Below are 20,026 nucleotides of genomic sequence, written 5' to 3'. Positions count from 1 at the left end.
CAACTGCTTCTTATGTAGAAGCCAACTGTAGAAAATCATCCTTCTCCTCTTCCTCCTCTTCTTCCTCCTCCTTCCCCCTTCTCCTCTTCCTCCAAATGAATGAAGTTCAATTCATTGTAAAGTTAATTGTCAGAAGCCAAAGTTACATTTGCAAATCTTTCATTAGCCTAAGTGTCCAGTGCGGCCATCCCTCCACCTGAAGCCCACTTCTTGTCCAGTCAGACCAGGGTAATTCTCAGCTCTCCTGGCTCCATCCAAATTCCCCACCTTTGAACAGGGATTTTAATATTTTGAATTTGGTGTAAGTGCTGCTTATTGTGCTGTGGCGACCGTTTAACTCCAAGATACGATGACCCTGGCCAGCACACCTTCCCTCGGTGGTGCTCATGCTTTTGAAAGCAGGGGCTACATCTCCCTCAACCCTGGCATTCAGGGCGCTTTACTATGACCACTTTGACATAGTAGGAACACAGTAAATATGGAATTGACCAACACTCTAAAAATCCCTAGGACTTTGTAAGTGCTCATAAAATTTACACTTAATAATGAGCTAATATTTTTACCTCTGTGGCTATGAAAAATACTCAGTTATGTTTTTCATCTACTGTGTATTAAAATCAATCATTGCATTGAGATCAAAAGAGGTCTGAGGCCATTCAATGCTCGTATGTGTCCGTGTGTTCACATAGGGTCCAGCACCTTGCATGTGCTGGGCAGCCCTCCACCACTGACCGGCGGTCACATTACATTTCATTTGACTTTTATTTTGAAGCAGGGTCCTGCCAAGTTGGCCAGGCTGTCCTCAAAGTTGGGATCTTTCTGCCTCAGCCTGCAGAATAGCTGGGATGACAGAGTGCTCTCCTGTGCTAGGCTTCGGTTTTGAATAAAAAGAGTTAAATATAGAAAGCTAGCATTTTGTTCTGCCCCTTGAACAGGAAAGCCCAGGGGAAAGGTAATGGAGAATTTGAAACCTAAGAAAAAGACCCAAGCGGGTGTAACTCTTCCTGAGGAGGTGAAAATGTTATGAGGCCGGGCTTAATGAGGACCACAATTTCTGTCACACTTTGCTGTTTCAAAAGCATGAATTCTAGACTTTTAAAAATTGTGTTTGGGGTTGAAGCAGAAAGAAAAGGGAAAAAAGAAAGAATAAATAAATGCAAAATAGGAACGTGAAGCCTGTCACCTATATATAATCAAATTGGAATGTGAAGTAACCTGTGGGATTTCAGACCCCAGCTCTGCCTTCGGAGAGAAAGAAAGTCAGGGGCTAGGAAAGTCCAGCACTTGTTGTCCCCCATTTCCAGCGGTTGACCCCTTCCGCCTGCGTCTCTGCGGCTCCTTAGTGATTACAGGTAGGCGCTTAAAGGGGGAATTTGCTGAGAAGATGAATTATCAAGGGAGCTGCCCTTACAAGATGACTGCTTCACAAAAAGATGAGAGAAATGTTGTTTTTAACACCAGCACCTCCGAGTCATATAAATGTGATTTGATTGGTCATGAAATATGTCATGTACAGTAGGTGACATTTAACAGCCGAATCGATATGGAGGGTGGAATGTTTTAAACTAAGATTTTATTCCAAAGTTTACCAGTAAACCTCCCCAGCAGGACCAAAATCAGACTGTTCAGATGTCATTGCATCGTGGAAATGACCAGCCATGTCACAAAAACGACTCCACAAGTGCCTGGAATCGGCCTGTCTCAGGCCGGCATCCACGGCCTCCAGGATGTAAGGTGGTTTTCAGTGTTAGCTGCTGAGAACACATTTCGGGAGAAGGCTGGGTTTGGGGAAATAGGATGGAAGGCAGGGCAGCCCAGCAAGGCTGAAAGGAGCTTGCCTAGGTGAGAAACAGACTTAATCAAGATTCTTGTAGTGCTCCAGGGAACCCATCTCTTTTCTCGTGGATCTAGGCCAGGCCAGACTCTTCACCGGTTCATGAAACTGAAAGAAAAGCCTTTCTTCTAGGAAGCCTGTTTCTCCAGCAGGGCTGCTCTATAGCTCTGCAGGGGGGTGACTATTTCTATGCCGGCAGTGTTGCCACACAGACTGGGCCCAGGACAGGGACAGAGCACCAGGTGAGTTACCTTGGATGCTGCTGAGAGATTAGAAGGTCAGGACACTGGTGCAGGTCTCCTCTTCGCCAGAGCTTCCAGGGCCTACAACAAGAACAGGATCTTGGGTACACAGATGTGAGTGAGGGTCCTGAGGATGGTGTCCGAAGGTGGGAAATGCAGGCCAGCACGGGGAACCCTTACTCCGGGTGTACAGGAGGCAAGAACTGTCAGGCCGATTACAACCCTTACGGGCAAGCAGGAATAAAGTCAATCTTGTTACCAAAGGCTATGGCCAGGGCCAGGAAAAATTTTTTTAAAAAGGAAAATAAAGAAGAAAAACAGAAACGAAGAATATCATACTATTTTCTTTAGTGTTTGGAATGCTGTGAGACATAAATTATTGGGATAATCAGCTTAATTACCACCTTGAGAATCCAGGCGGCTGCATATAAATAAATAAATAAATAAAACCCACAAGAAAACTGCAACCAGGGAAAAGCCCCAGTAATTCTGGGAATAACTCCCCAAGTGATTGCTAAGTGTTACTTTTGTCTATAGCAGCCCCCCACTAAAGAAAGTGTACCCCAGAACATCAACACTGAGCCAGTTATACTAATTTGTGATTATTTCATATATGTCTCAATTTAGGTCTGGTGTAGTTGCAAAAATATTGCCGAGACAGCTTAACTATAAACAGTTCAAATGCCATCCTTCGGGAAACATTGCCAAAAATTACCCTCTGTGCTTTAGTAACAGCCAGTTTCACTAGTTCAAAATTAATTCTGAATGTAGTATGGCCATTTCTTTGTATTAAATGTGACCCATGAGAACCACAGCTGCTAATCCTGGGTTGCTTCAGGAGTTGAGTTCGTTCCAAGGGGATTCCAGTCCGAGTTTTTGCTCTGCTGAGAAACACCAGCCGCCCTGCCCCCTGAAAGTTGGAACCGTGCATGTTAGTAAGTATTTCAGTTATGCTATTGACGTCAATGGAGTCATTAAATAGATTGCGGGCCCTCCCAGAGGCGAATCACTGCCAGGGACCTAGATACAGACACGTTTTTTACAAAGACAACCAACAGGTTTTTGCTATAGCAGTAAGCCAGGCAGAGGGAAAAGTTTATATTGTAGCAGACCTATCTTCAAACACAGTTTCTTTTATTTCTTTTGCATTTTATTTCCGCCCTTCCTTTGTCTTTGGTTTTTTAAGGCTCAAGAAGATACCCAGATATTGTTGCCTGACTCTCCTGTACTTAAATCAGAGAAGGGAGGTACCCCACTTTCAAAAAACGAACCTCACCTTTGCTCGGGACAGCCCATCCTGGTGTTTATTCGGTTGCATAAACGATCCAGGCAAATCGCTATTGTCTGCCAGGAAGGTTGTGTTTGATATATAGCTCCCTGAATAAACAGTTTCCTCCAAACACACACACACACACACACACACACACACACACACACACACACACAGACGAAATTTGTCCTTTCTGCCGCCTCTACTGGGCTCCAAGCTGCAGCCCCTCCTGCATGAATCGACCTTTATGCACCAGCTCTGCAGCTAGGGGTGGAGGAGGAGGCTGGGAAGAAAGAGTCGCTCTCCAGGCTGCATCCTCCGCAGCACCCCCTCCTGCAGGAGGCTGTCCACGTGCCCGCGTCCTCCCAGACCCCAGCTGGCGTCTGCCTCAAGCCTGGTCATGCAGCTCCCTGAAGAGTTGCATTGGAGAGAGTCCTTTAGGAACCAGCTGCCTCTCTCTGGGCATTCTTAACAGTTCTATTTACCTGGGCAGCTTCAGGAGTCATACCTAAAAATCAACCCACACCGGAACTCTGCCATCTCCCAGGGGCAAAGCCAGGAGCCATCGTTAGCAGATTGCTGCAAAAGTGGCTGTAGAATGGTTCCCTGTGGTTCACACCTTCCCCTCCCCTCCTTGGGTGACCCCCTTCCTGGTTACTAAGCTCGGTTGTCAATGCCAGGCATCTGCACATCACGATAACCCTTTTTGGTTCATCCACACACCCAGACCCTTCGCCCCCACTCCCATGGCTTCCTCCTTCTCCATCTCTGGCTTGAGCAGCAGCATTGCCACCTTCTCTTTGAGCTCTCGTCACCTGCCACAGTCAGTTCCTTCAGTCTCTTCTCCGCCTGTCCCTCCCTCAACCTCACCATCAGGCCACTTCTCCTAGGGTTCAGTCACCTTGTACCAAAACCACATGGGATCCCTCCACCTTGCTCCCTGTGCTTGGTCTTTCCCTAACCTAATCCAACCTCTACTGTGGTTCTGAAGTACTTCGAGACCAGTTCCCGTCATGGTGTGGTGTGTGGCTATCCTTGGCCTTCAAGACAAGATCAGACTTCTTTCCAGGTCTGCAGAAAAGCCCCTGATTTTTCTCCTATTCTTTCTACTCCTTGCCTCCCAAAGCACAGCTTCTGGCTGGGCGCTCTGAAGGTACCAGCCTTGGGCTAGACCAGACTCTCCTGCCTTCCTGACTTTTCCCATGGTGTCCCTCTTCCAGGGCTGCCCTTTCCAGAGAATCTCATTTGTGCCCTGTGTTCAGGGGTTGTCTGATATGGACACTGTGAACAAGTCCTTTGTGTTCTCTGATTCTTGGATGCTGGAGCAAGGATGAACATGCTCCGCTGCCAGGCCCCTGGCATAGAGTGTGTGCGCAGAATACTCAGCCCCCTGCACCCATTCCCAACTGGAAGCCCAATGTTCATCCCTCCAGACAGTCCATCTGCCATCTTCGGGATGTGATTCGTCCCAAATTACTCAAAATATTGCCTTAAAACCTCCGCTGCTGCCCTTGTCGTACAGCATTGCAATTATTTAGCTAATTTTTCCCTTCTAAGTCAAGAGCATCCCAATTCCAAATACTAACCATTTTTGTAGTACCCTTGTGTAGCATAAAACATAATAGATACCCAGTAAATGTTCACAGAGTTAGCAAGTTCATGCGTGAATGCCCATGGCTTAATCTAAAAGCACTGGAAAGGGTCCAAGGTTCACATCTGGCTTTGTTCGGGCTTACCTAAGTGCCCCGTGGCTCAGGGGATGTACATGGGGCTGGCATCCTTGGCCCACTGGGACTGCATGTGACTTTCAGAGCACTTGAAGTCAATCTTCATTGCCTATCACTTCAGCAAGAGATGCCAATGTTAAAAGAAATGGAAGAAAACAAATGATGTCTTGTTGATCATCCTGTGCTAGGGATAGTGAAACTTTTAGAGACTGAATGCCTGTCTTGTTTATTTTTCTCTCATTGCTGAGACAAAATACCCAATACCCAAAATGAAAGAAGGAAAGTTTATTTTGCTCCCTGTGTGTGGAGGTTTCAGGGTGTCGTGGCACAGGGGCAGCTCTTCAAGGCAGCAGCCAGTAAAAGCAGCCAAAGCAAAAGTGGAAAGAACAAGCCTCTTCTCTCTTAGTTTGTAAGCAGGCTATTTCCTCTCTCTTTGGGTGGGCATAGCTATCACACCATCTGCATGCCCTCCTTTTGCACAGACTGAGGATGTTGCAAAGGATGGACCCTGGCCTGCTGCCCCGAACCACTTAATTAAATTTCTAAACTTCTCAAATTGACACAATATATCAACCATAACAATGCCCAAATTGCAATTCAAGATCCAAGTAATTATCATGAAATGCCAAAGTGCAATTAAACCTGAGTACTGACCAGCCAGGTAAAAGCTTCATGGGGTCATGGCTCGTGACGTTGTCACCTGTGCCCTCACCCCTGTCTGAGCATGTGCAGGGCTTCTCTGTACTCTTATCTAACACTGGATGCTGGGCTGCTGGGGCAATGCTAGGGGCTCTTGCCCCACCGGCAACAGGGAGGGCTCCGCGTGCTTGCTGCGGCATGTGTGCCACAGGCTCGCCACCAGTGCCCCATGCAGTGTTAGTCTCTTAGTGCCTAGCACAAAGTCTGCACAAAGCAGATACTTAAATAGCACATGGAATGGAATTGAGTTGGGAATCTGGGTCAACCACTCAGAGGAGTTACTTCTCTGAGACTCCCTTTTTTTTTTTTCCTTTTTTAAAATCTGGAAAAAGAACATTTCAATATGCTATCTCTTAAAATTGTTGTTGGATTAAATTAGAAAAGCTATGTATCATGGTTGTTAAGTAAGCCAGGCTGCCTCTATCAAATTCTAGCTCTACTATGAGTGACCTTGGAATAAATTATTTAGCCTTTCTGTGTCTCAATCCCCTTCTCTTCAGTATTGGGATTGAAAATGTCCATGTCTCGTATGTTCTTTGAAATGGTTAAAACTATTCAGTGTTGGTATTGTTAGTCCGGTAGAAGACGCCTTCCTCAGCACCCGGCCTGCAGCAGGTGCTCAATGTCTGGTCGCTAAGAGCCCAGGCCTTCTGGTATCAGTCGGGAACCAAAACAGAAAGCCAGCTTGGCGCTTTCTAAAAGGTTCTCCCTTACTTCCCTTCCACAGTGGTACAGTTCAGCCCTCGCCTCCAGCTTTGCTTTCGATGGTTTCAGTTAACACAGGTCTGAAAAATCTTAAATTAAAAAGTCCAGAAAACAAAACCCAATACATATATTTTAAATGGTCTGCCCTTGTGAGTAGCACGACAAAAGTCCCATCTTGCTCTTTCCTGCCCGGGGTGGGCATCACCACATTACCCAGAACATGCACACTGTCGGCTCCACCTGCCCTTGGTGGCTTCATAAACCTCTTGATCATCAGGTTGGCTACTGTGCTATCACAGTGCTTGTATTGAAGTCACTTTTATTTCACATAATAATCACCCTATTTTATTGTTAGCTGTTGTGCCCTTTACTGTGTCTAGTTTGTAAGCTGAATTTTGTAATAGTTATGTATGAACATAACCTTATACATTCGGTACTATCTATGATTTCAGGCCCCACTGGGGTCTTGGAATGTCCCCTACATGGAGAAGTGGCCACCACTATGTGACTTAAAAGGAAGTCCTTTGAAGCTGAAGATCTTTCCCCTGCAACAGTAAAACTCTGTCTCTATGGAAATAGATTGCAAGCTGATGGTAGATTCTCTAGGACACACAATGGGAAGCGAGGCAGACAAGAGGCAGGATAGTGTCTAAGTGTGGCTGTTTCTCTTGAAAGCAGAGTGCAGAGACATATGCTGAGTTACTTAGGATTCTGAGAAGCCAGGCCTCAGCTAACTGAGAGCTTTCTCTTGCCTAAGTGTATGTCGAGGGGAGTGACTCTTTGTAAGACAGCATAATTACAGCTGCATGGAGCTTCCAGCTGTCCCTGAATCCAGCCTTCGGGGTGCAACTATACAGGAACTGGCATTCACGCAGGCAACTAAGTGGGGAGCAGAAGGTGGGTGCAACGCTGCCTTTGCAAACAAGATGATTCCAACTGGCAGAGCCCGGCACGGAGACAGCTATGACTCCTACAAAGACGTCAGGCCCTCTCCGGTTACTGCTGACAGGGAAAGCACCGTATACGGAGGAGGAGGCTGGGCAGGTCCAGAGCAGGATAGATAGAGAAGTCTGCTAGGAGAAAAAGGAGGAAGGAAGGGGTGAGCTCAGTTCCTTTTCTGCCCCTGATGCCAATGGGCAAGAGTGGACTCAGCTTGCTTGCGTCTGTCGAAGGCCCTGGCTAGTACTTGATGGAGTGACCTCCAGAGCTGTTCTCGGAAGCCAGGAGCATTTCAGGGAACGGTCTTTCACACAAGAGAAGAGAAACAAAGCAGGGACTGTCCCCTCAAAATAGAGAGCAGGCAACAGAACTGACTGGGTATTCGTTTATTGTCTTCACTTCCTCCAGGCCAGAGCTGTTGACAAAGACCAACAGTAAGCCCTAGGAATTTGGCATCCCTTCTGTCCTGCTTTTGGCTGTGGCCGTGGAGTGAGCTGGGGCCATGGCGAGGGTCCCAGACCTTTGTTCCAGGGTAGGCAGCCAGGTCAGGTACCACAGGCTTTTTCTCTGCTCCCCAGCTCGAACTCAGCCCTTGAAACCACCAGGGTCTCATCTGGCAGCAGAGAAAGCGCAGAGATAGAGGTGATTCCCAAAACCCCAAGAGGGGACCTTCCAGTAACTGGTTTGCACATATTATTGGTCCTAGATTGCAAATCTGAATAAAGGAGGCTCGGGCAGTATCTGCAATTCACCCGAGACAGCACTGCTAGCAAATGATGGAGCCAGAGCCAAACCTAGATTTGTATTTCATGAAAACCCATGCTCTTTCTTCTGAGTCCTAGACCGCATCTTTGGTGTTACAGACCACATCTTGGGTGTTACAGTTTATGAGAGGGACAGGGAAAATGTCACAACAAGAGAGCAAACGAAGTTCACTGACCATCACCAGCCTTCAAGGTCCCTATGTAAGAGACAGGTTACTTTTTTAGGTACTCTGGCCCTGCCATTTTTAGTCTGAGTAAGCCAATGTGCAGCTTTGGCGCAGTGTCTCACCTGGCTCCATGACTCATGCAGTCTTTTATTTATGAGTTGCTTATTGAGTGCCTGCTGTGTACAAGGCACTGTGGTAGCCGCTGAGCATGCAATCATGAAAAACATACACTAGCACCTCCTCTCAAGGGGACTCAGCCCAGGAACCCCAGAATCACACACCTGGTGCTTCTGATGAGGCTGTCATGGAGGATCCGCTGAGGGTTCCAGCCGGCCTTTGCCTCACTTTTCCACCTGTAAACCTGGGGAGAATTCTGGTATTTATCAATCAGGTTGTGGTAACATTTACCTGAGTTATTATATATGAATCACTTCCCATCCTGCCTGACCCCCAGTATTATATAACGTTTGCTCTAATTATGCTTGTCGTGCACTGCGGTAGAGACTGAAGACAAGTATGTGACCTTGAACTTGAGACCTGAGCACCCTGGAAGGCTGAGGGGGTGGATGGCTCCTGGGAGACTAACCAGCACCTCAGGGTGCTCAGCCCAAGCCGGAGTTGCTAGGACAACAGAGACGGGAGGCTGGGGGAGGTCAAGTGGGGAATAACTTTGTAGATCATGGCAGAGGACTGCAGTAAATTTAGTTGAGAGCCATTAAAATATGTTGAACAATAAATTGTGCGATCCGATTTGAATTTAAATAGACAACTTCTTTCTGAGTCCCCAGTCTGAGTTACTGGCACCCGCCATGTAACCCTTAACTTCCCATCCTAATGTTCAGCCCCTGCCCATTCTGTCCACTTCCTGAGTAGTGGACAGGATCTGGTCTCCAATGCCTGGGTTGAAGCCCAGTTCTATTGATTTCTTTCTCCAGGATTGCGGGCATGTCACTGGACTCTGCTGGGTCTTGGTTTTCTTATCCGCGCTACGGGCACAACAGAGCCTGCCACCCTGAATGACGGGACCAATGCTAGTTAATTGTGGGAAAAGCATCTGGAGTAGCGGGCAGCCCGAGGAAAGCTCTAGACAGATGGCACTGTTTTTAGTGCCTTTTTATTGCCTATCTTCCTGTCCCTCTGCACCTTTAACCTGTGTGTTCAGGGCTGGCACAGAGCAGGTGCTAGGATTAAATTTGCAAGGAATGAATGAGCAAGGAAGGAGACGCTGGCAGGTGAGAGGAGAGAGGCCTCCGTCCTGGGCACAGAAATGGCCCAGGGTCAGGGTGCATCCTGATGAGCAGGGGTTTACCTCTGGGGAGGAAGACCCAGAATGGCTCTGCAGCCGCCTGGCTGCTCCTGCTTTGGGAACTTGAAACAGTGTCCTGGGGACAAAAATTTGGTTTCCAAGCCCGATGTCAATCAGGAGCCAAATCTGCACAGACAGGAGACTGAGCTTGTGAAAGGGCTTTCCTCCTCGCAGGCAGCCCGCCGCTTCTGCTGAAGGCAAAGGCAAACCTGAACCCCAAGACGCTCCACCCACTGCCTTCCCAAAGGCAGGGTCACCCAGGATTTGGCCAGCCCATCGGAACGGCACCAGCGCAGGTACTTCCTATTCAGTGCTGTGTGTCTCGCATGGCCTGGGGACCAGGGCCGGTGCCCCAGCCCTGGAGGGGGTGCGCCTGGGTCTGCAAGCTCCAGGTCTTCTTGCAGGGTTTCAGGGCCAATAGCACCTTCGTTTCTTCTCAGGGCTGCACAGCCTTGACAAATGGCCAGTGCCAGGTTTTGGCAGTGCAGCTCTGTGTGTGTGTATCTGTGTGTATCTGTGTGTGTGTGTGTGTGTGTGTGTGTGTGTGTGTGTGTGTGTCTGTGTGCGCGCGCACGGGCATGCACACACAAACACATGGGCGCCTTCCTGAGTACTGGTTTGTACTCTCTAACCCCAGGGGAAAATATGGGCTATTCATGGTTTTTTGTAAGCAACCTGAGTCTCTGTCCTCATCAACCTGTCCTCTGTTCTCAGGTTAGCACACACTTCTTAAACCGGGGAATGTCGCTGTGGTAAATAAAATCTAGACTCTGATCTTGAATGGATACCGCATGGAACTAAGGAACCAGATGGGGAAAGGCCTGTTGGCCAGGCCTTCTGGAGAGGCAGAACCAGTGGAACACTTGGGGTACAGACTGGGCCCCAGGTCCCAGCATGGGTGCGGTTGAGGTCAGCAAGACAGAAGAAACACCGATGCCTGGACACAGGACCTGTTCTTTTCTAGATAATCTCAGATTTTGCTCTTATGACACTCAACTGACTAGGCAAGGCCCACCAAGACCATTGAGGGTCATCATCTACATTAATTTAGGTCCTTCCACTCTGATGTTAACCATACCTACCAAATACTCACACACCAACACCTAGAGGCACATTAGTGATTAAATAACCAGGTACCCAGCCTAGCCACCCTTAAACAAAAACCTCGCTTTGGGAGGCAGACTAAACTACAGATAAAATATATACAATCCAGGAAAGTAAAAATGTATACTCCTTCTAATTGAGACTTACTGCACTTAGTATTGTTTTGAAACTTGGCAGAGTGGTATACACCCATAACCCCAGAAATCTGGGAGGCTGAGGCAGGACAGCAGTAAGTTCGAATCCCACATGGGCAACTTGGTGGCTCAGTGAGACCATTCCCAAAAGAAAAAATAAAAACTGGGACTGTGGCTCATGGTGAAGTCTGTGGTTCAGTCCCTAATATCACACACCCACACCCACCCACACACATACAGAATTGCTTTGAAAACTAAAGGATCCTTTGAGAGACCCAAAACACAAGGACTTGCTACTGGCCAGTGTGCCCACTGGCCAGTGCCCTGCAGGCATGTCCCTGCTAGGTCCTGATGGCAACATCCACTTCCCCATCTTCTCACTGTTTGCTCTGGGGGAGGGGTGGTTAAGGGAACCTCTCCTGGCCTTCCACTGTGAGCCAGTGCTGACCAGTGTGTGGCTAAGGCCCCAAGCCTACCACTTACACTCCTTTAAACCTGGGTGAGACAGGTGCTCTCTCAAGGGCTAACTTTGGCTGGCTGTGACTCTGGGGCTGTGAGCAGGAGAGAGGGATCCTCTCCACGCATGCCCCTGGTTTCCAGTGTAGAGTTGGACACATCCCTACCCTCTTAGAGAGTGTTGACCAACTCCTCAGGTCACCCTGAGACTTTTTCCTCCTCCAATCTAAATATGTGAATTTCCCAGTCAATCTCCTTTACCCTCTCCATCTTGGGTTCCATTCACCTCTACCTTCTAAGCCTCTGACCTCAGTCCTCGGGTCCTCGTGTCCAGCAAAGCTTTGCACCCTGATCCCTGACTCCTGTGCCTGCCTCTCCTCTGGGCCGTCCTAGACTAAAGAAGCTGGTGGGCAAAAGAGCAGAACCAGCAGGCACGGTCCGGAAAAAGCTGGGTGATGGCAACCTGGGGTGTAAACCTGACACTGAGAGGTGTGGGACCCTGTGGTCCTCACCCGCGATGCTCCTCCCCCTCTCTTTTGGTAAACAACTCTCCCCAGCCAGCAAGTGACACTGAGCCTCTTTTCCTGTGGAGGTGGGAAGTGCTCCTCCTCTGCCACTGTCCAAGTGCGCAGGTCAGCTGCTTGCTCTCCAATCCTCAACTTTCTGTAGAGTGGATGGATTCCTGCACGCGGACAAGTGGAGATTCTCCCTGCGCTATGGTACCGTAGCACAGGACTGTGGTTTAATAAATCGGTTTGGGGTCCACGCTTGTTTGGCTTGTTTCCAGAGAGTTTCCATACAAGGCCAGGAGTGGGTTTCCATACAAGGTCAGCATGGTCTGCACCAAGGACCAGGCCAGCTCTCGGGAAGCCTGCAGAGGACACCTTTGATCATCGCAGCAGCCCCTTATGAAGTCAGCATTATGCTCCCAAGTTTTTAAACCACTCAGACAGGTCCTCTCTGAGGGTTACTAGTAAAAAGCACTTGGTGGCAGAGCTGGGGTGAACTCAGGCCTCTGGGGCCCCGTGCCTGTCCTTGCCCCGTCCTCTGTGTTATGAGATAAGGAAGAGAGACACTCAGAGACAACATCCTGCAGCTATGAGCCCACGTGTCGAAGTTTCATCTGCTTTTCCAGTGGCTCAAGCTGCCACTGACCACACCCACAGGCTCTGAGCTTTGCTTATCCCCACATTTTTTCCAGATTCTAGAACTGGAGAGAATGTATGCAAAAGTATCTATCAAACTCTTGTGTCCTCTTGGTGGAATCACTGAACCATGGTGGGAGGGATCATGTCCTCTTCTCTTCTAGGAGTGGGGTTCAGCATGGGCCCTCCCAGCAGGGGAAGGTGCAGGAAAGGTTCTGTGGAGTTGGCAGGGTGCTGCTGGCAGAGGAGAACCCCTCTTGGCACCCAACACATGGAGAGTTAGATCACAGATCTTCAGGGAAGCGGGCGTGTCCTGCTGGGCCTCCCAGAGGCAGCTGTCCAATTCTGCGCTGTCTCTGGAAAGCCCCATTTTGAATAATTTGCTTTGTTCACCTTCCCTACCTGAAACTCTGTGACTTCAGTGCAAGAGCAGTGGGCTGGAACTCCGGAAACCTAAGGTTTAGAACCAGTACCAACTGGGGGAGTGTGACCTGAGGTCAAACCCTTTAACCTACCTAGGCCACATCGTCTGTATTTTGAGTTATTCTGAGTGCTGTGTCTAGAATCCAAACTTCCAGAGCCCTCAAACTGCTAAAAATGAACCCTGGCCCAGGAATAATGGCAAGTGGGTGTCAGGAAGGAGAATTCCTGGGAACTGGGAGTCTGGAGTCCGAGTCTGGGTCTCCCTGGTCTGGCTCTGAACCTCGATCTCCTCCCCGACTCCCCTGACACCGGGGAAGGAGCACTGCATCTTCCCTGCCTTCTCCATGGGTCCCCTTCAGCCCTGCAGCTGGCACGACTGAAGGGCAAACATTCAATGAAATGAAAGGGACTGGGTTCCTCACGTGAGCCCAGAGACATTTTCCTAGGTGGACCTGGAGGCAGGCTGCCTGGGGTTAGACTCCGATCTACTGCTCTTCGGGCTAATTACCTCCTGACCTGGCCGAACACTTCAAGTTTCCTTCGTTTGCCTTTTTTTCATTGTTAAACCAGTCTTCTTAGAGTGGCTCTGAGAAGCAAATGAGTTATTTCATGAAAGACGCTTCCCACAGCATCTGACCCAGTGGTGTCCTGATGTCACCCCCGCGCTGGCAGGGCTGCAGGTTGGTACATCAGCAGCCCCCTTGGGCCAGGAGTCATGGAAGGTTGAAGTGGGTCTTGTTCACTGCCACTTCATAAGTGTTTGTTGGAACCAGCCATCTACACATGTGTACAACGCTTCTGCTGTACGCAAAGTCCCTGCTGGATCCTTGGTTATAAAAATATCCAAACATCTCACCACTTGCTTAGGAAGAATGACTGCATCCAAGAGAGTCCATCAGTGTAAATAGAAACAAAATAGTTCTCTTTATTCTACCGGAACACCCATCTCCTTTCTTTACTTCCATCCTTCCTTCTGTGTGACTTTTGTTTAAAAAAGAATAGGGAGGGAAATACTCCAAGTATAAACCTACTAATTGGATCAGGCAAGCTATTCTAGAGGGGTGGGCTTGGCAGTATGCTGATGGGGAAAAGCCTCTGCTAGAACTCTGGGTTCAGACAAAAGCGTAGGTTTCCTATTTTTAATAGGTTTCCTATGTCGAGGGAGGGAGGGAGAGAGAGAAAAAGATACTTATTTTCACTGGCCCCCTGGTTCACAATCCAGTCCCTCTGAAGCTCCAGATTCCCCCAGAGCACATGAGTCAGGCGTGGTGCTGGTAATGTGGGCACAGACATGAGCATGACATGGTTTCTTCCCCAGGGGAGGTCATGCTCTTGTGGGACAATTACTATGCAAACTGGTGTATAATACAACATGATTGGAGTTTGTCAGAAGCATGTATAAGTGTCCCTGGCAGCCGAGAATAAGGAAGGTCCTTAGAAGCAGGATCCTGCTGTGGGCACAAATACCGCGCTGCCGAGCTGCACCTTGGAGATTACAAATTAGCTCTCACGGAATTTTAAGCATTAGTATTTCCCATACCTGGATCAATCCGTACATGGCAGAGCTTTTCAGTCCTTCCAGGTTAAATCACAGGCTACCGAGGCCTCCACAAGCCAGCAAGCGATTAGGAGACTGCTGGCGAGGGTCATTAAGACAAGAGAAGTGTAACACTTCAATCTGAGCTCTGCCTTAAGGGAACAAGCAAAGTGGGAAAGAGTGTTCCAGAAAGCTAAGTGAAAACAAAGGTCCAGAGGGCAAAAGAGTGGGTGGTTGTTCGAAGAAAAGTCACCCTCAGACCTCTGCAAAGCCAGGAGTGGGTGAAAGGATGTGGTGGGGACTGACAGCAAAGACGTGTGGGAAGAGAGACCAGAGGCTCTGTATACCTAGCTCACAGGCTGTGACTTTACTATGTACAGGGAGGAGTCACTGATATTTGCTCAGCAGGGCTCTACATGACCAGAGCTCTGTGTCCCAGGTTGGGTAAAGTCACACTGGGGACAGGAACAGCAAATAGCACGAGGCTTACAGTACGGGGACACCGGAGAGAGTGATGACTCCCAGCCCACCCATCAGTTTCTGTTGCTTTCCAAGCCTTAGCCTTCTCAGCTGTGCCATAACCCAAGGTGACTGTCCCTGAGAGCTCGTACACAGGACAACTGTGCCAAGCTGCATGGCTTGTCACTCTGTAGGAGACTGTTATAGGCCATTTCCTTGTATTGTGTGTGTCTCAACACAACCTGAGAATCCTTAAAGAGTTCAACATGTATTTATCCATCCCCCGCCAGTTCACTGTCCAATCACCACCAAGGAAACCAAAGACAACACGGTACAAGCATCGTTAGTTCTAGTAGCCAAATTATTACCATCTAACTGTCCAGTGGCTAGTGAGTGGCTGGACAAAGGGTGCCTGGACTATCCAGTCACAAGAAACAAAGGAGAGGGTGGAGGAACTCAGGCTATCCCGAGAAAGCACCCAGATACTTGATAGCACAGATTGTGTGATTCTGTCTATGTGAAATATCCCAAAAGGACAGTTGTGGTCAGGGAACACGAGTGATACACAGGGGATTCTATTAGGGGGAACAACAGTACAATAGCTACGTGTTAGAAGTGGCCTATATGCCCACTCACGGATGGATGGGTAGAGAGTATGCCCCACCCATATGCCGTGGAGAACTTCCCAGCCCTACTGAAGGGTGAGTCTGAGTCATTTATAGAAAGACAGATGGAACTTGAGATGGGAATATAGAGTGGAATAGATCATGCTTTCTTTAGTATGAGAGACTCAAACCATAAATAAATTAAAGAGTAAAATAAAAGAGAGGAAGTAGCAATAGTGGTGGACTGTGGAGATAGGAAGGCGTTCTGGAGGGGCGGAGCAGGGGGAATAGAACTGCTCAAAATTCGATTGATATACATCTCCCCACTCCAAGGGATGCCTATGATTGCTATACATTGCAAGTATAGACCTGTGAAAAAAGAAAAAGCATTACAGTGATAAGATCTGTCTCGGCTGACGACAGTGAGGGTTGCACTGGGAATAAATCTGCTAAAAACCAAGGAAGAGGTAAAGTGGATGGCCTGGGAAGCCATGCAGCAGAGGAGCAGATAGAGCAGAGGGTGAGCAGAGGCACCCGGAGGCTGCTCGGTGGCCGCGGGAACCCTGTCTGGAGGGAGAACATAAGTGATGCTGTCACCTGGCTGCTGCCCGGAGACAGGGCAGAGGTCCTTCTTCCCGTCAGCAAACAGCGCTCACGCTCATGCATTCCCAGCATCTTCAGGTTGTAAAACCAAATCCAACAACCCAAGCCAGCCAGCAGGTTAGGTAAACACGAGCTGTGTAACCAGATGGGTCCCCCACCTCGGCCCTGGGACTCTGAGGAGGAGGACACCAGCTCCGGGTCACTGAGATCTGCTGGTGAGTTTCTCTTCCTATGTAAACCTGCAGGAAAGCTTGTTCTGGGTTATGAACTGAAACTTTGGGGAAGTGGAACTTTGCATGAGTTTTGTGGATGTTCTTCCAGACCAAGTCCCATGGTGAGGGAGCCCCCCCCCCCCAGGCTTCGCTTTGGTTTTAAAGCCCTGCTAACCCTCATTGCAGCCCATAGCTTGGGAGAGGCCGGACAAAGTGCCTCCCGGGGGTTTTTCCTGCATTGCATTTGGTGATGCGTCTGCCACATTGTGAAAGTATATCATTAATAAATCTGCATTTCCCAAAGCAAACAAGGCGGTATGGCCCTCGGCACTGTTTGCTGTGTGCCCATGTGAGGTGTTGGCTTTTTCAGCCTCTTACGTGGAGGCTCTGGTGCTTTCCACTGCCTTGGTGAAAAAAGAAAAAAACATGCGAGCCTTCCTAGTTTGCCTATTTTGGCCACACACACGGCGGGCAATTTGTGGTCTCCAAGTCAGGACTGCCCATTCCGGAGGGTTTGGTAGCCAGTGGAGGGGCAGTGAAGTCCGCAGGCAGGGCAGTCTTGAGTCTGGAAGTGCCTGTGTGGGAAGAGAAGCCTGAGTGTCCCTTGGTTTTACGACATCCAGGCTTTGAGTCATTCACTGTCTCTGGGGAGCCAGGGAAAGCTGGTGGGCGTCTCTTGGGGTCTCTACGTGCTCCAGCTTGAAGAGGCTGGGAGAGGCCGTCATGTGGCACAACTGACTCCACCAACTTGGGCAAGCCAGTGCCCGGTTGGCCTCATCCCAGACACTCCTCGGGTGTGCGTGACAGCAGTCCAGGCGCTGTGAGAATGTTATACTGAGGGCCGGGTCTGCAGCCACCACAAAGTGTACAAGTGAGGAGGGTACTGAAACGTGACCCATTTGCCTTTACATGACAGCACAAGTGGCAAGCAGTAGCTTTTAAGTCCCTGGAGACTTTCAGAGCCTCCTCCCACCCCCATCACTGGCAAGATGAGTCTGCCTCCGAACCCAAACAATTTGATTTAAGGCTCTGAGAAGAGATAGCAGAGAGGCCATGAGATTCGGTGTCAGAAATCTCTGCCCGGCTGCCAGTTACTGGGATCCAAGCTTCAGAGGTGCGTAGCTCAGAAGTGGTGTGGTTGGATGTGGGCCCCAGCAATCACGGTCTAAGCCCAGCAAACAGCCTCAGTGTCCACACTGCTCTTTGTGAATGAGAAGTGACCACACCTCTACGCAGCTATGGAGCGGTGGCCGGGGATCTCGGTGGAAGATGAGAACCCTGGATCTCCCTTGCCTGGGTCCTGATTCTAGCCTGTCCTTTAGCAGCTCTGTGATTTAAGCAAGTAACTTATCCTTTCCTGAAATTGTCAAGTGATCAAATTAGGGTAGTGCTGCTTCCTACCTGCTAGGGTTTTTTAATGAGAATTAAGTGAGTAAATATTTGTGTATTTTTCAGACTAGGGCTGGACACAGCGCGTTCTCTGTACACACAAATCTGTTAAATAAAAATGAGCAAAATACTTGTTCACATGGCAATGCATGAGGGTTAATATTCCAGAGGGGCCGGCATGTCCTGTTGCAAAGATGCTGAATGTACATGAAAAGTTTCCTGCCTGTCTCCATTCCCTGAACCAGGGCCTGGCTTGCAGTAAATGGGGGTCTTGTGGGCTGGACACTCGGGAACAGACTTTGTCAAGGATAAACAAATCAGATTGGACTTGGCTTAGGAATTAAGCAGGAGCAGGGCGCTCACAGAGGAGGCCGAGAATCTAAAAGCTGGAAAGAGGATCAGGTCACAGTCACAGGTTCTCCTCCCTCCACAGAGTTGGCCACAGATTCTGGAGAATGATTTGTTAGGGTCCAGCTCTTCAAGTGGGTTTGGCCAAAGCTCTGCTTTAGTTCCACGGTTGCAGTGGCTCAGGTTAGCACTTCTATGGCTGCCGAGCACTTCGGTTCTCTTGCTCATTTGTTGAGAAAGTGTTCGTGTAGACTCCAGCTATTTTGTTAGGTTGTGGTAAATAAAATAGAAGTGGAACCTTCTTGGTATTTTAAATCAAGAAGGAGAAACAGAGGATAAATAAGAAAAGAAATAAGTCTGGCGGCGACTTTGAAGGATAGTGTCTTAGTAACTTTCTTTGTCACTGGCCAGAATATCTGACACCCACCCCTAAAGGAGGAGAGGTTTCCTTTGACTCACAGCGTTTAGAGGATTCAGCCTGTGGTCAGCTCATTCCAGAGGAGAAAGGGCACAGTGTGAGGGGCTGGTGGAGGACCACCGCTTCTGTCACCGTGGCCAGGAAGCAAGAGAGGGGGAAGGAGTCAGGGAGGGAGGTGCACATTTCCAGGGCATTCTCCCAGCCGCCCATCTCCTAACAGCTGCACGCTGCACGCTGCAGTGGGCAAAGTCATTCGTGATGAATCCATGATGATCCTCTATCTAAATCATATGTGCTGTAAGAGGTTACAGCAACAGAGCACAATTGGAGATGCAGAAGAGTTAGTTAGACCGGAAAATGCAAGGTCTGTCTAAGGAAGTGCATTTCCACTGAGGCTAGAGAGTCAAGAAGCAAGAAGAGAAGGCGTGGTCTGTTCCAGGCCGACAGGAGTAACGCACAAAGGCTCTGAAATGGTATGTGCCAGAGAGAGGACTACTTTTCAGTCAGGAGTGGGCGACAGTGACGTTGACGGGTAGGGACCAGATCTGGTAGGGTCCTACAGGCTATGGTAAGCAGTTTGGGTTATAGAAAACAAACAAGAAGCCATGATTTAAAAACACATGGCAAGGAGTAACATTTCCCCTTTTGTTAATACACGTTCATAGTTCGTGTATGTCCTTAAATCAAACCGAGGGCTAAAAGAAGAAATGAGGGAAATCCGGAGAGGTGGGACTTTGCAGTGCGCTTCACTGGAGATGTGAAATCAGAACCCTAAGCATGTCTGACACCAAATGCAGGCAGAGCTGCAGAAGAGTCATATCAGCAATGTACCCCAGTGGCTTGGCTTCATCTGTGCTTAATCTGGCGACAGAAATCATTTCCAGGGGTGCAGTGATAATCAGGGGCCCCAGTACCCCCCATGAGCATGCTTGCTCTGTGAGGATTTCCAGAAGCCACTTGGGAGATGTGGACATGGGGATCTTCCACCCTGATGCTACTCTCGCTTGAGGCGACCATAGAATGCTGGACACTGGCCGCCTGAGTTTGGGCCTTGTACCTAAGGAGTCCACACAGGAGGCTGTGCCCCCATCAGCCCCCTAGGCGGCCAGGTTTCTCTCTGTTTCCAGGGATCATCCCTTGCATGTGAGCTCAGCACTGCCAATCCCCCTGCCAAAGCCTCACAGATGAAGACGGGATCTGTGATCCTCACCTGACCCCTGGCGCTTTGGGCCCAACAGCGCAGAGCCAGCATCCACTGAGCACCTGTGCTGCAGGAGGATCTGGGCCAAGGGCTTATCATCTCCCTGTCGCAAGGGTGACAGCGTGAAGGTTGGAGAGGTTAGAAACGCTTTCTAAGATCAGCAGGTCAACGAGTGGAGAAGCCAAGGTAGAAACCAACTGAACTACAGGATCTAGGGTTTTGGTTTTGATCCTACTAGGAACTGAACTCAGGGCCTTTGCACTAAGCTACATCCTCAGACCTTTTTGTTTTTAAATTATATTCAATTTGCCTTTCACTTTCATTAATTACTAGTATCAA

The 20,026-nt window shown here is 49.0% G+C and overlaps 1 protein-coding gene and 1 long non-coding RNA gene across 6 annotated transcripts in view; one reads left to right on the top strand and one right to left on the bottom strand.

The window, feature by feature from the left end:
- Pde4b (phosphodiesterase 4B) overlaps positions 1–20,026 on the top strand; it is a 526,060-nt gene that overhangs the window by 430,424 nt on the left and 75,610 nt on the right. The gene's annotated exons all lie outside the window — the stretch shown is intronic.
- LOC134478277 (uncharacterized) lies at positions 1,557–3,678 on the bottom strand. The gene is made up of 3 exons (XR_010050785.1): positions 3,353–3,678; positions 2,086–2,157; positions 1,557–1,942 (listed from the first exon to the last, which is right to left on the bottom strand). It is a non-coding gene; the product is annotated as an uncharacterized LOC134478277 (long non-coding RNA).

Source organism: Cavia porcellus, unplaced genomic scaffold (genome assembly GCF_034190915.1).
Source record: "Cavia porcellus strain 051 isolate PalLab524CR breed Dunkin Hartley unplaced genomic scaffold, mCavPor4.1 scaffold_1, whole genome shotgun sequence".
Lineage (NCBI taxonomy): Eukaryota > Metazoa > Chordata > Mammalia > Rodentia > Caviidae > Cavia > Cavia porcellus.
The sequence above is the reverse complement of the archived record's forward strand: the minus strand, read 5'-3'. Positions and strand labels throughout refer to the sequence as shown.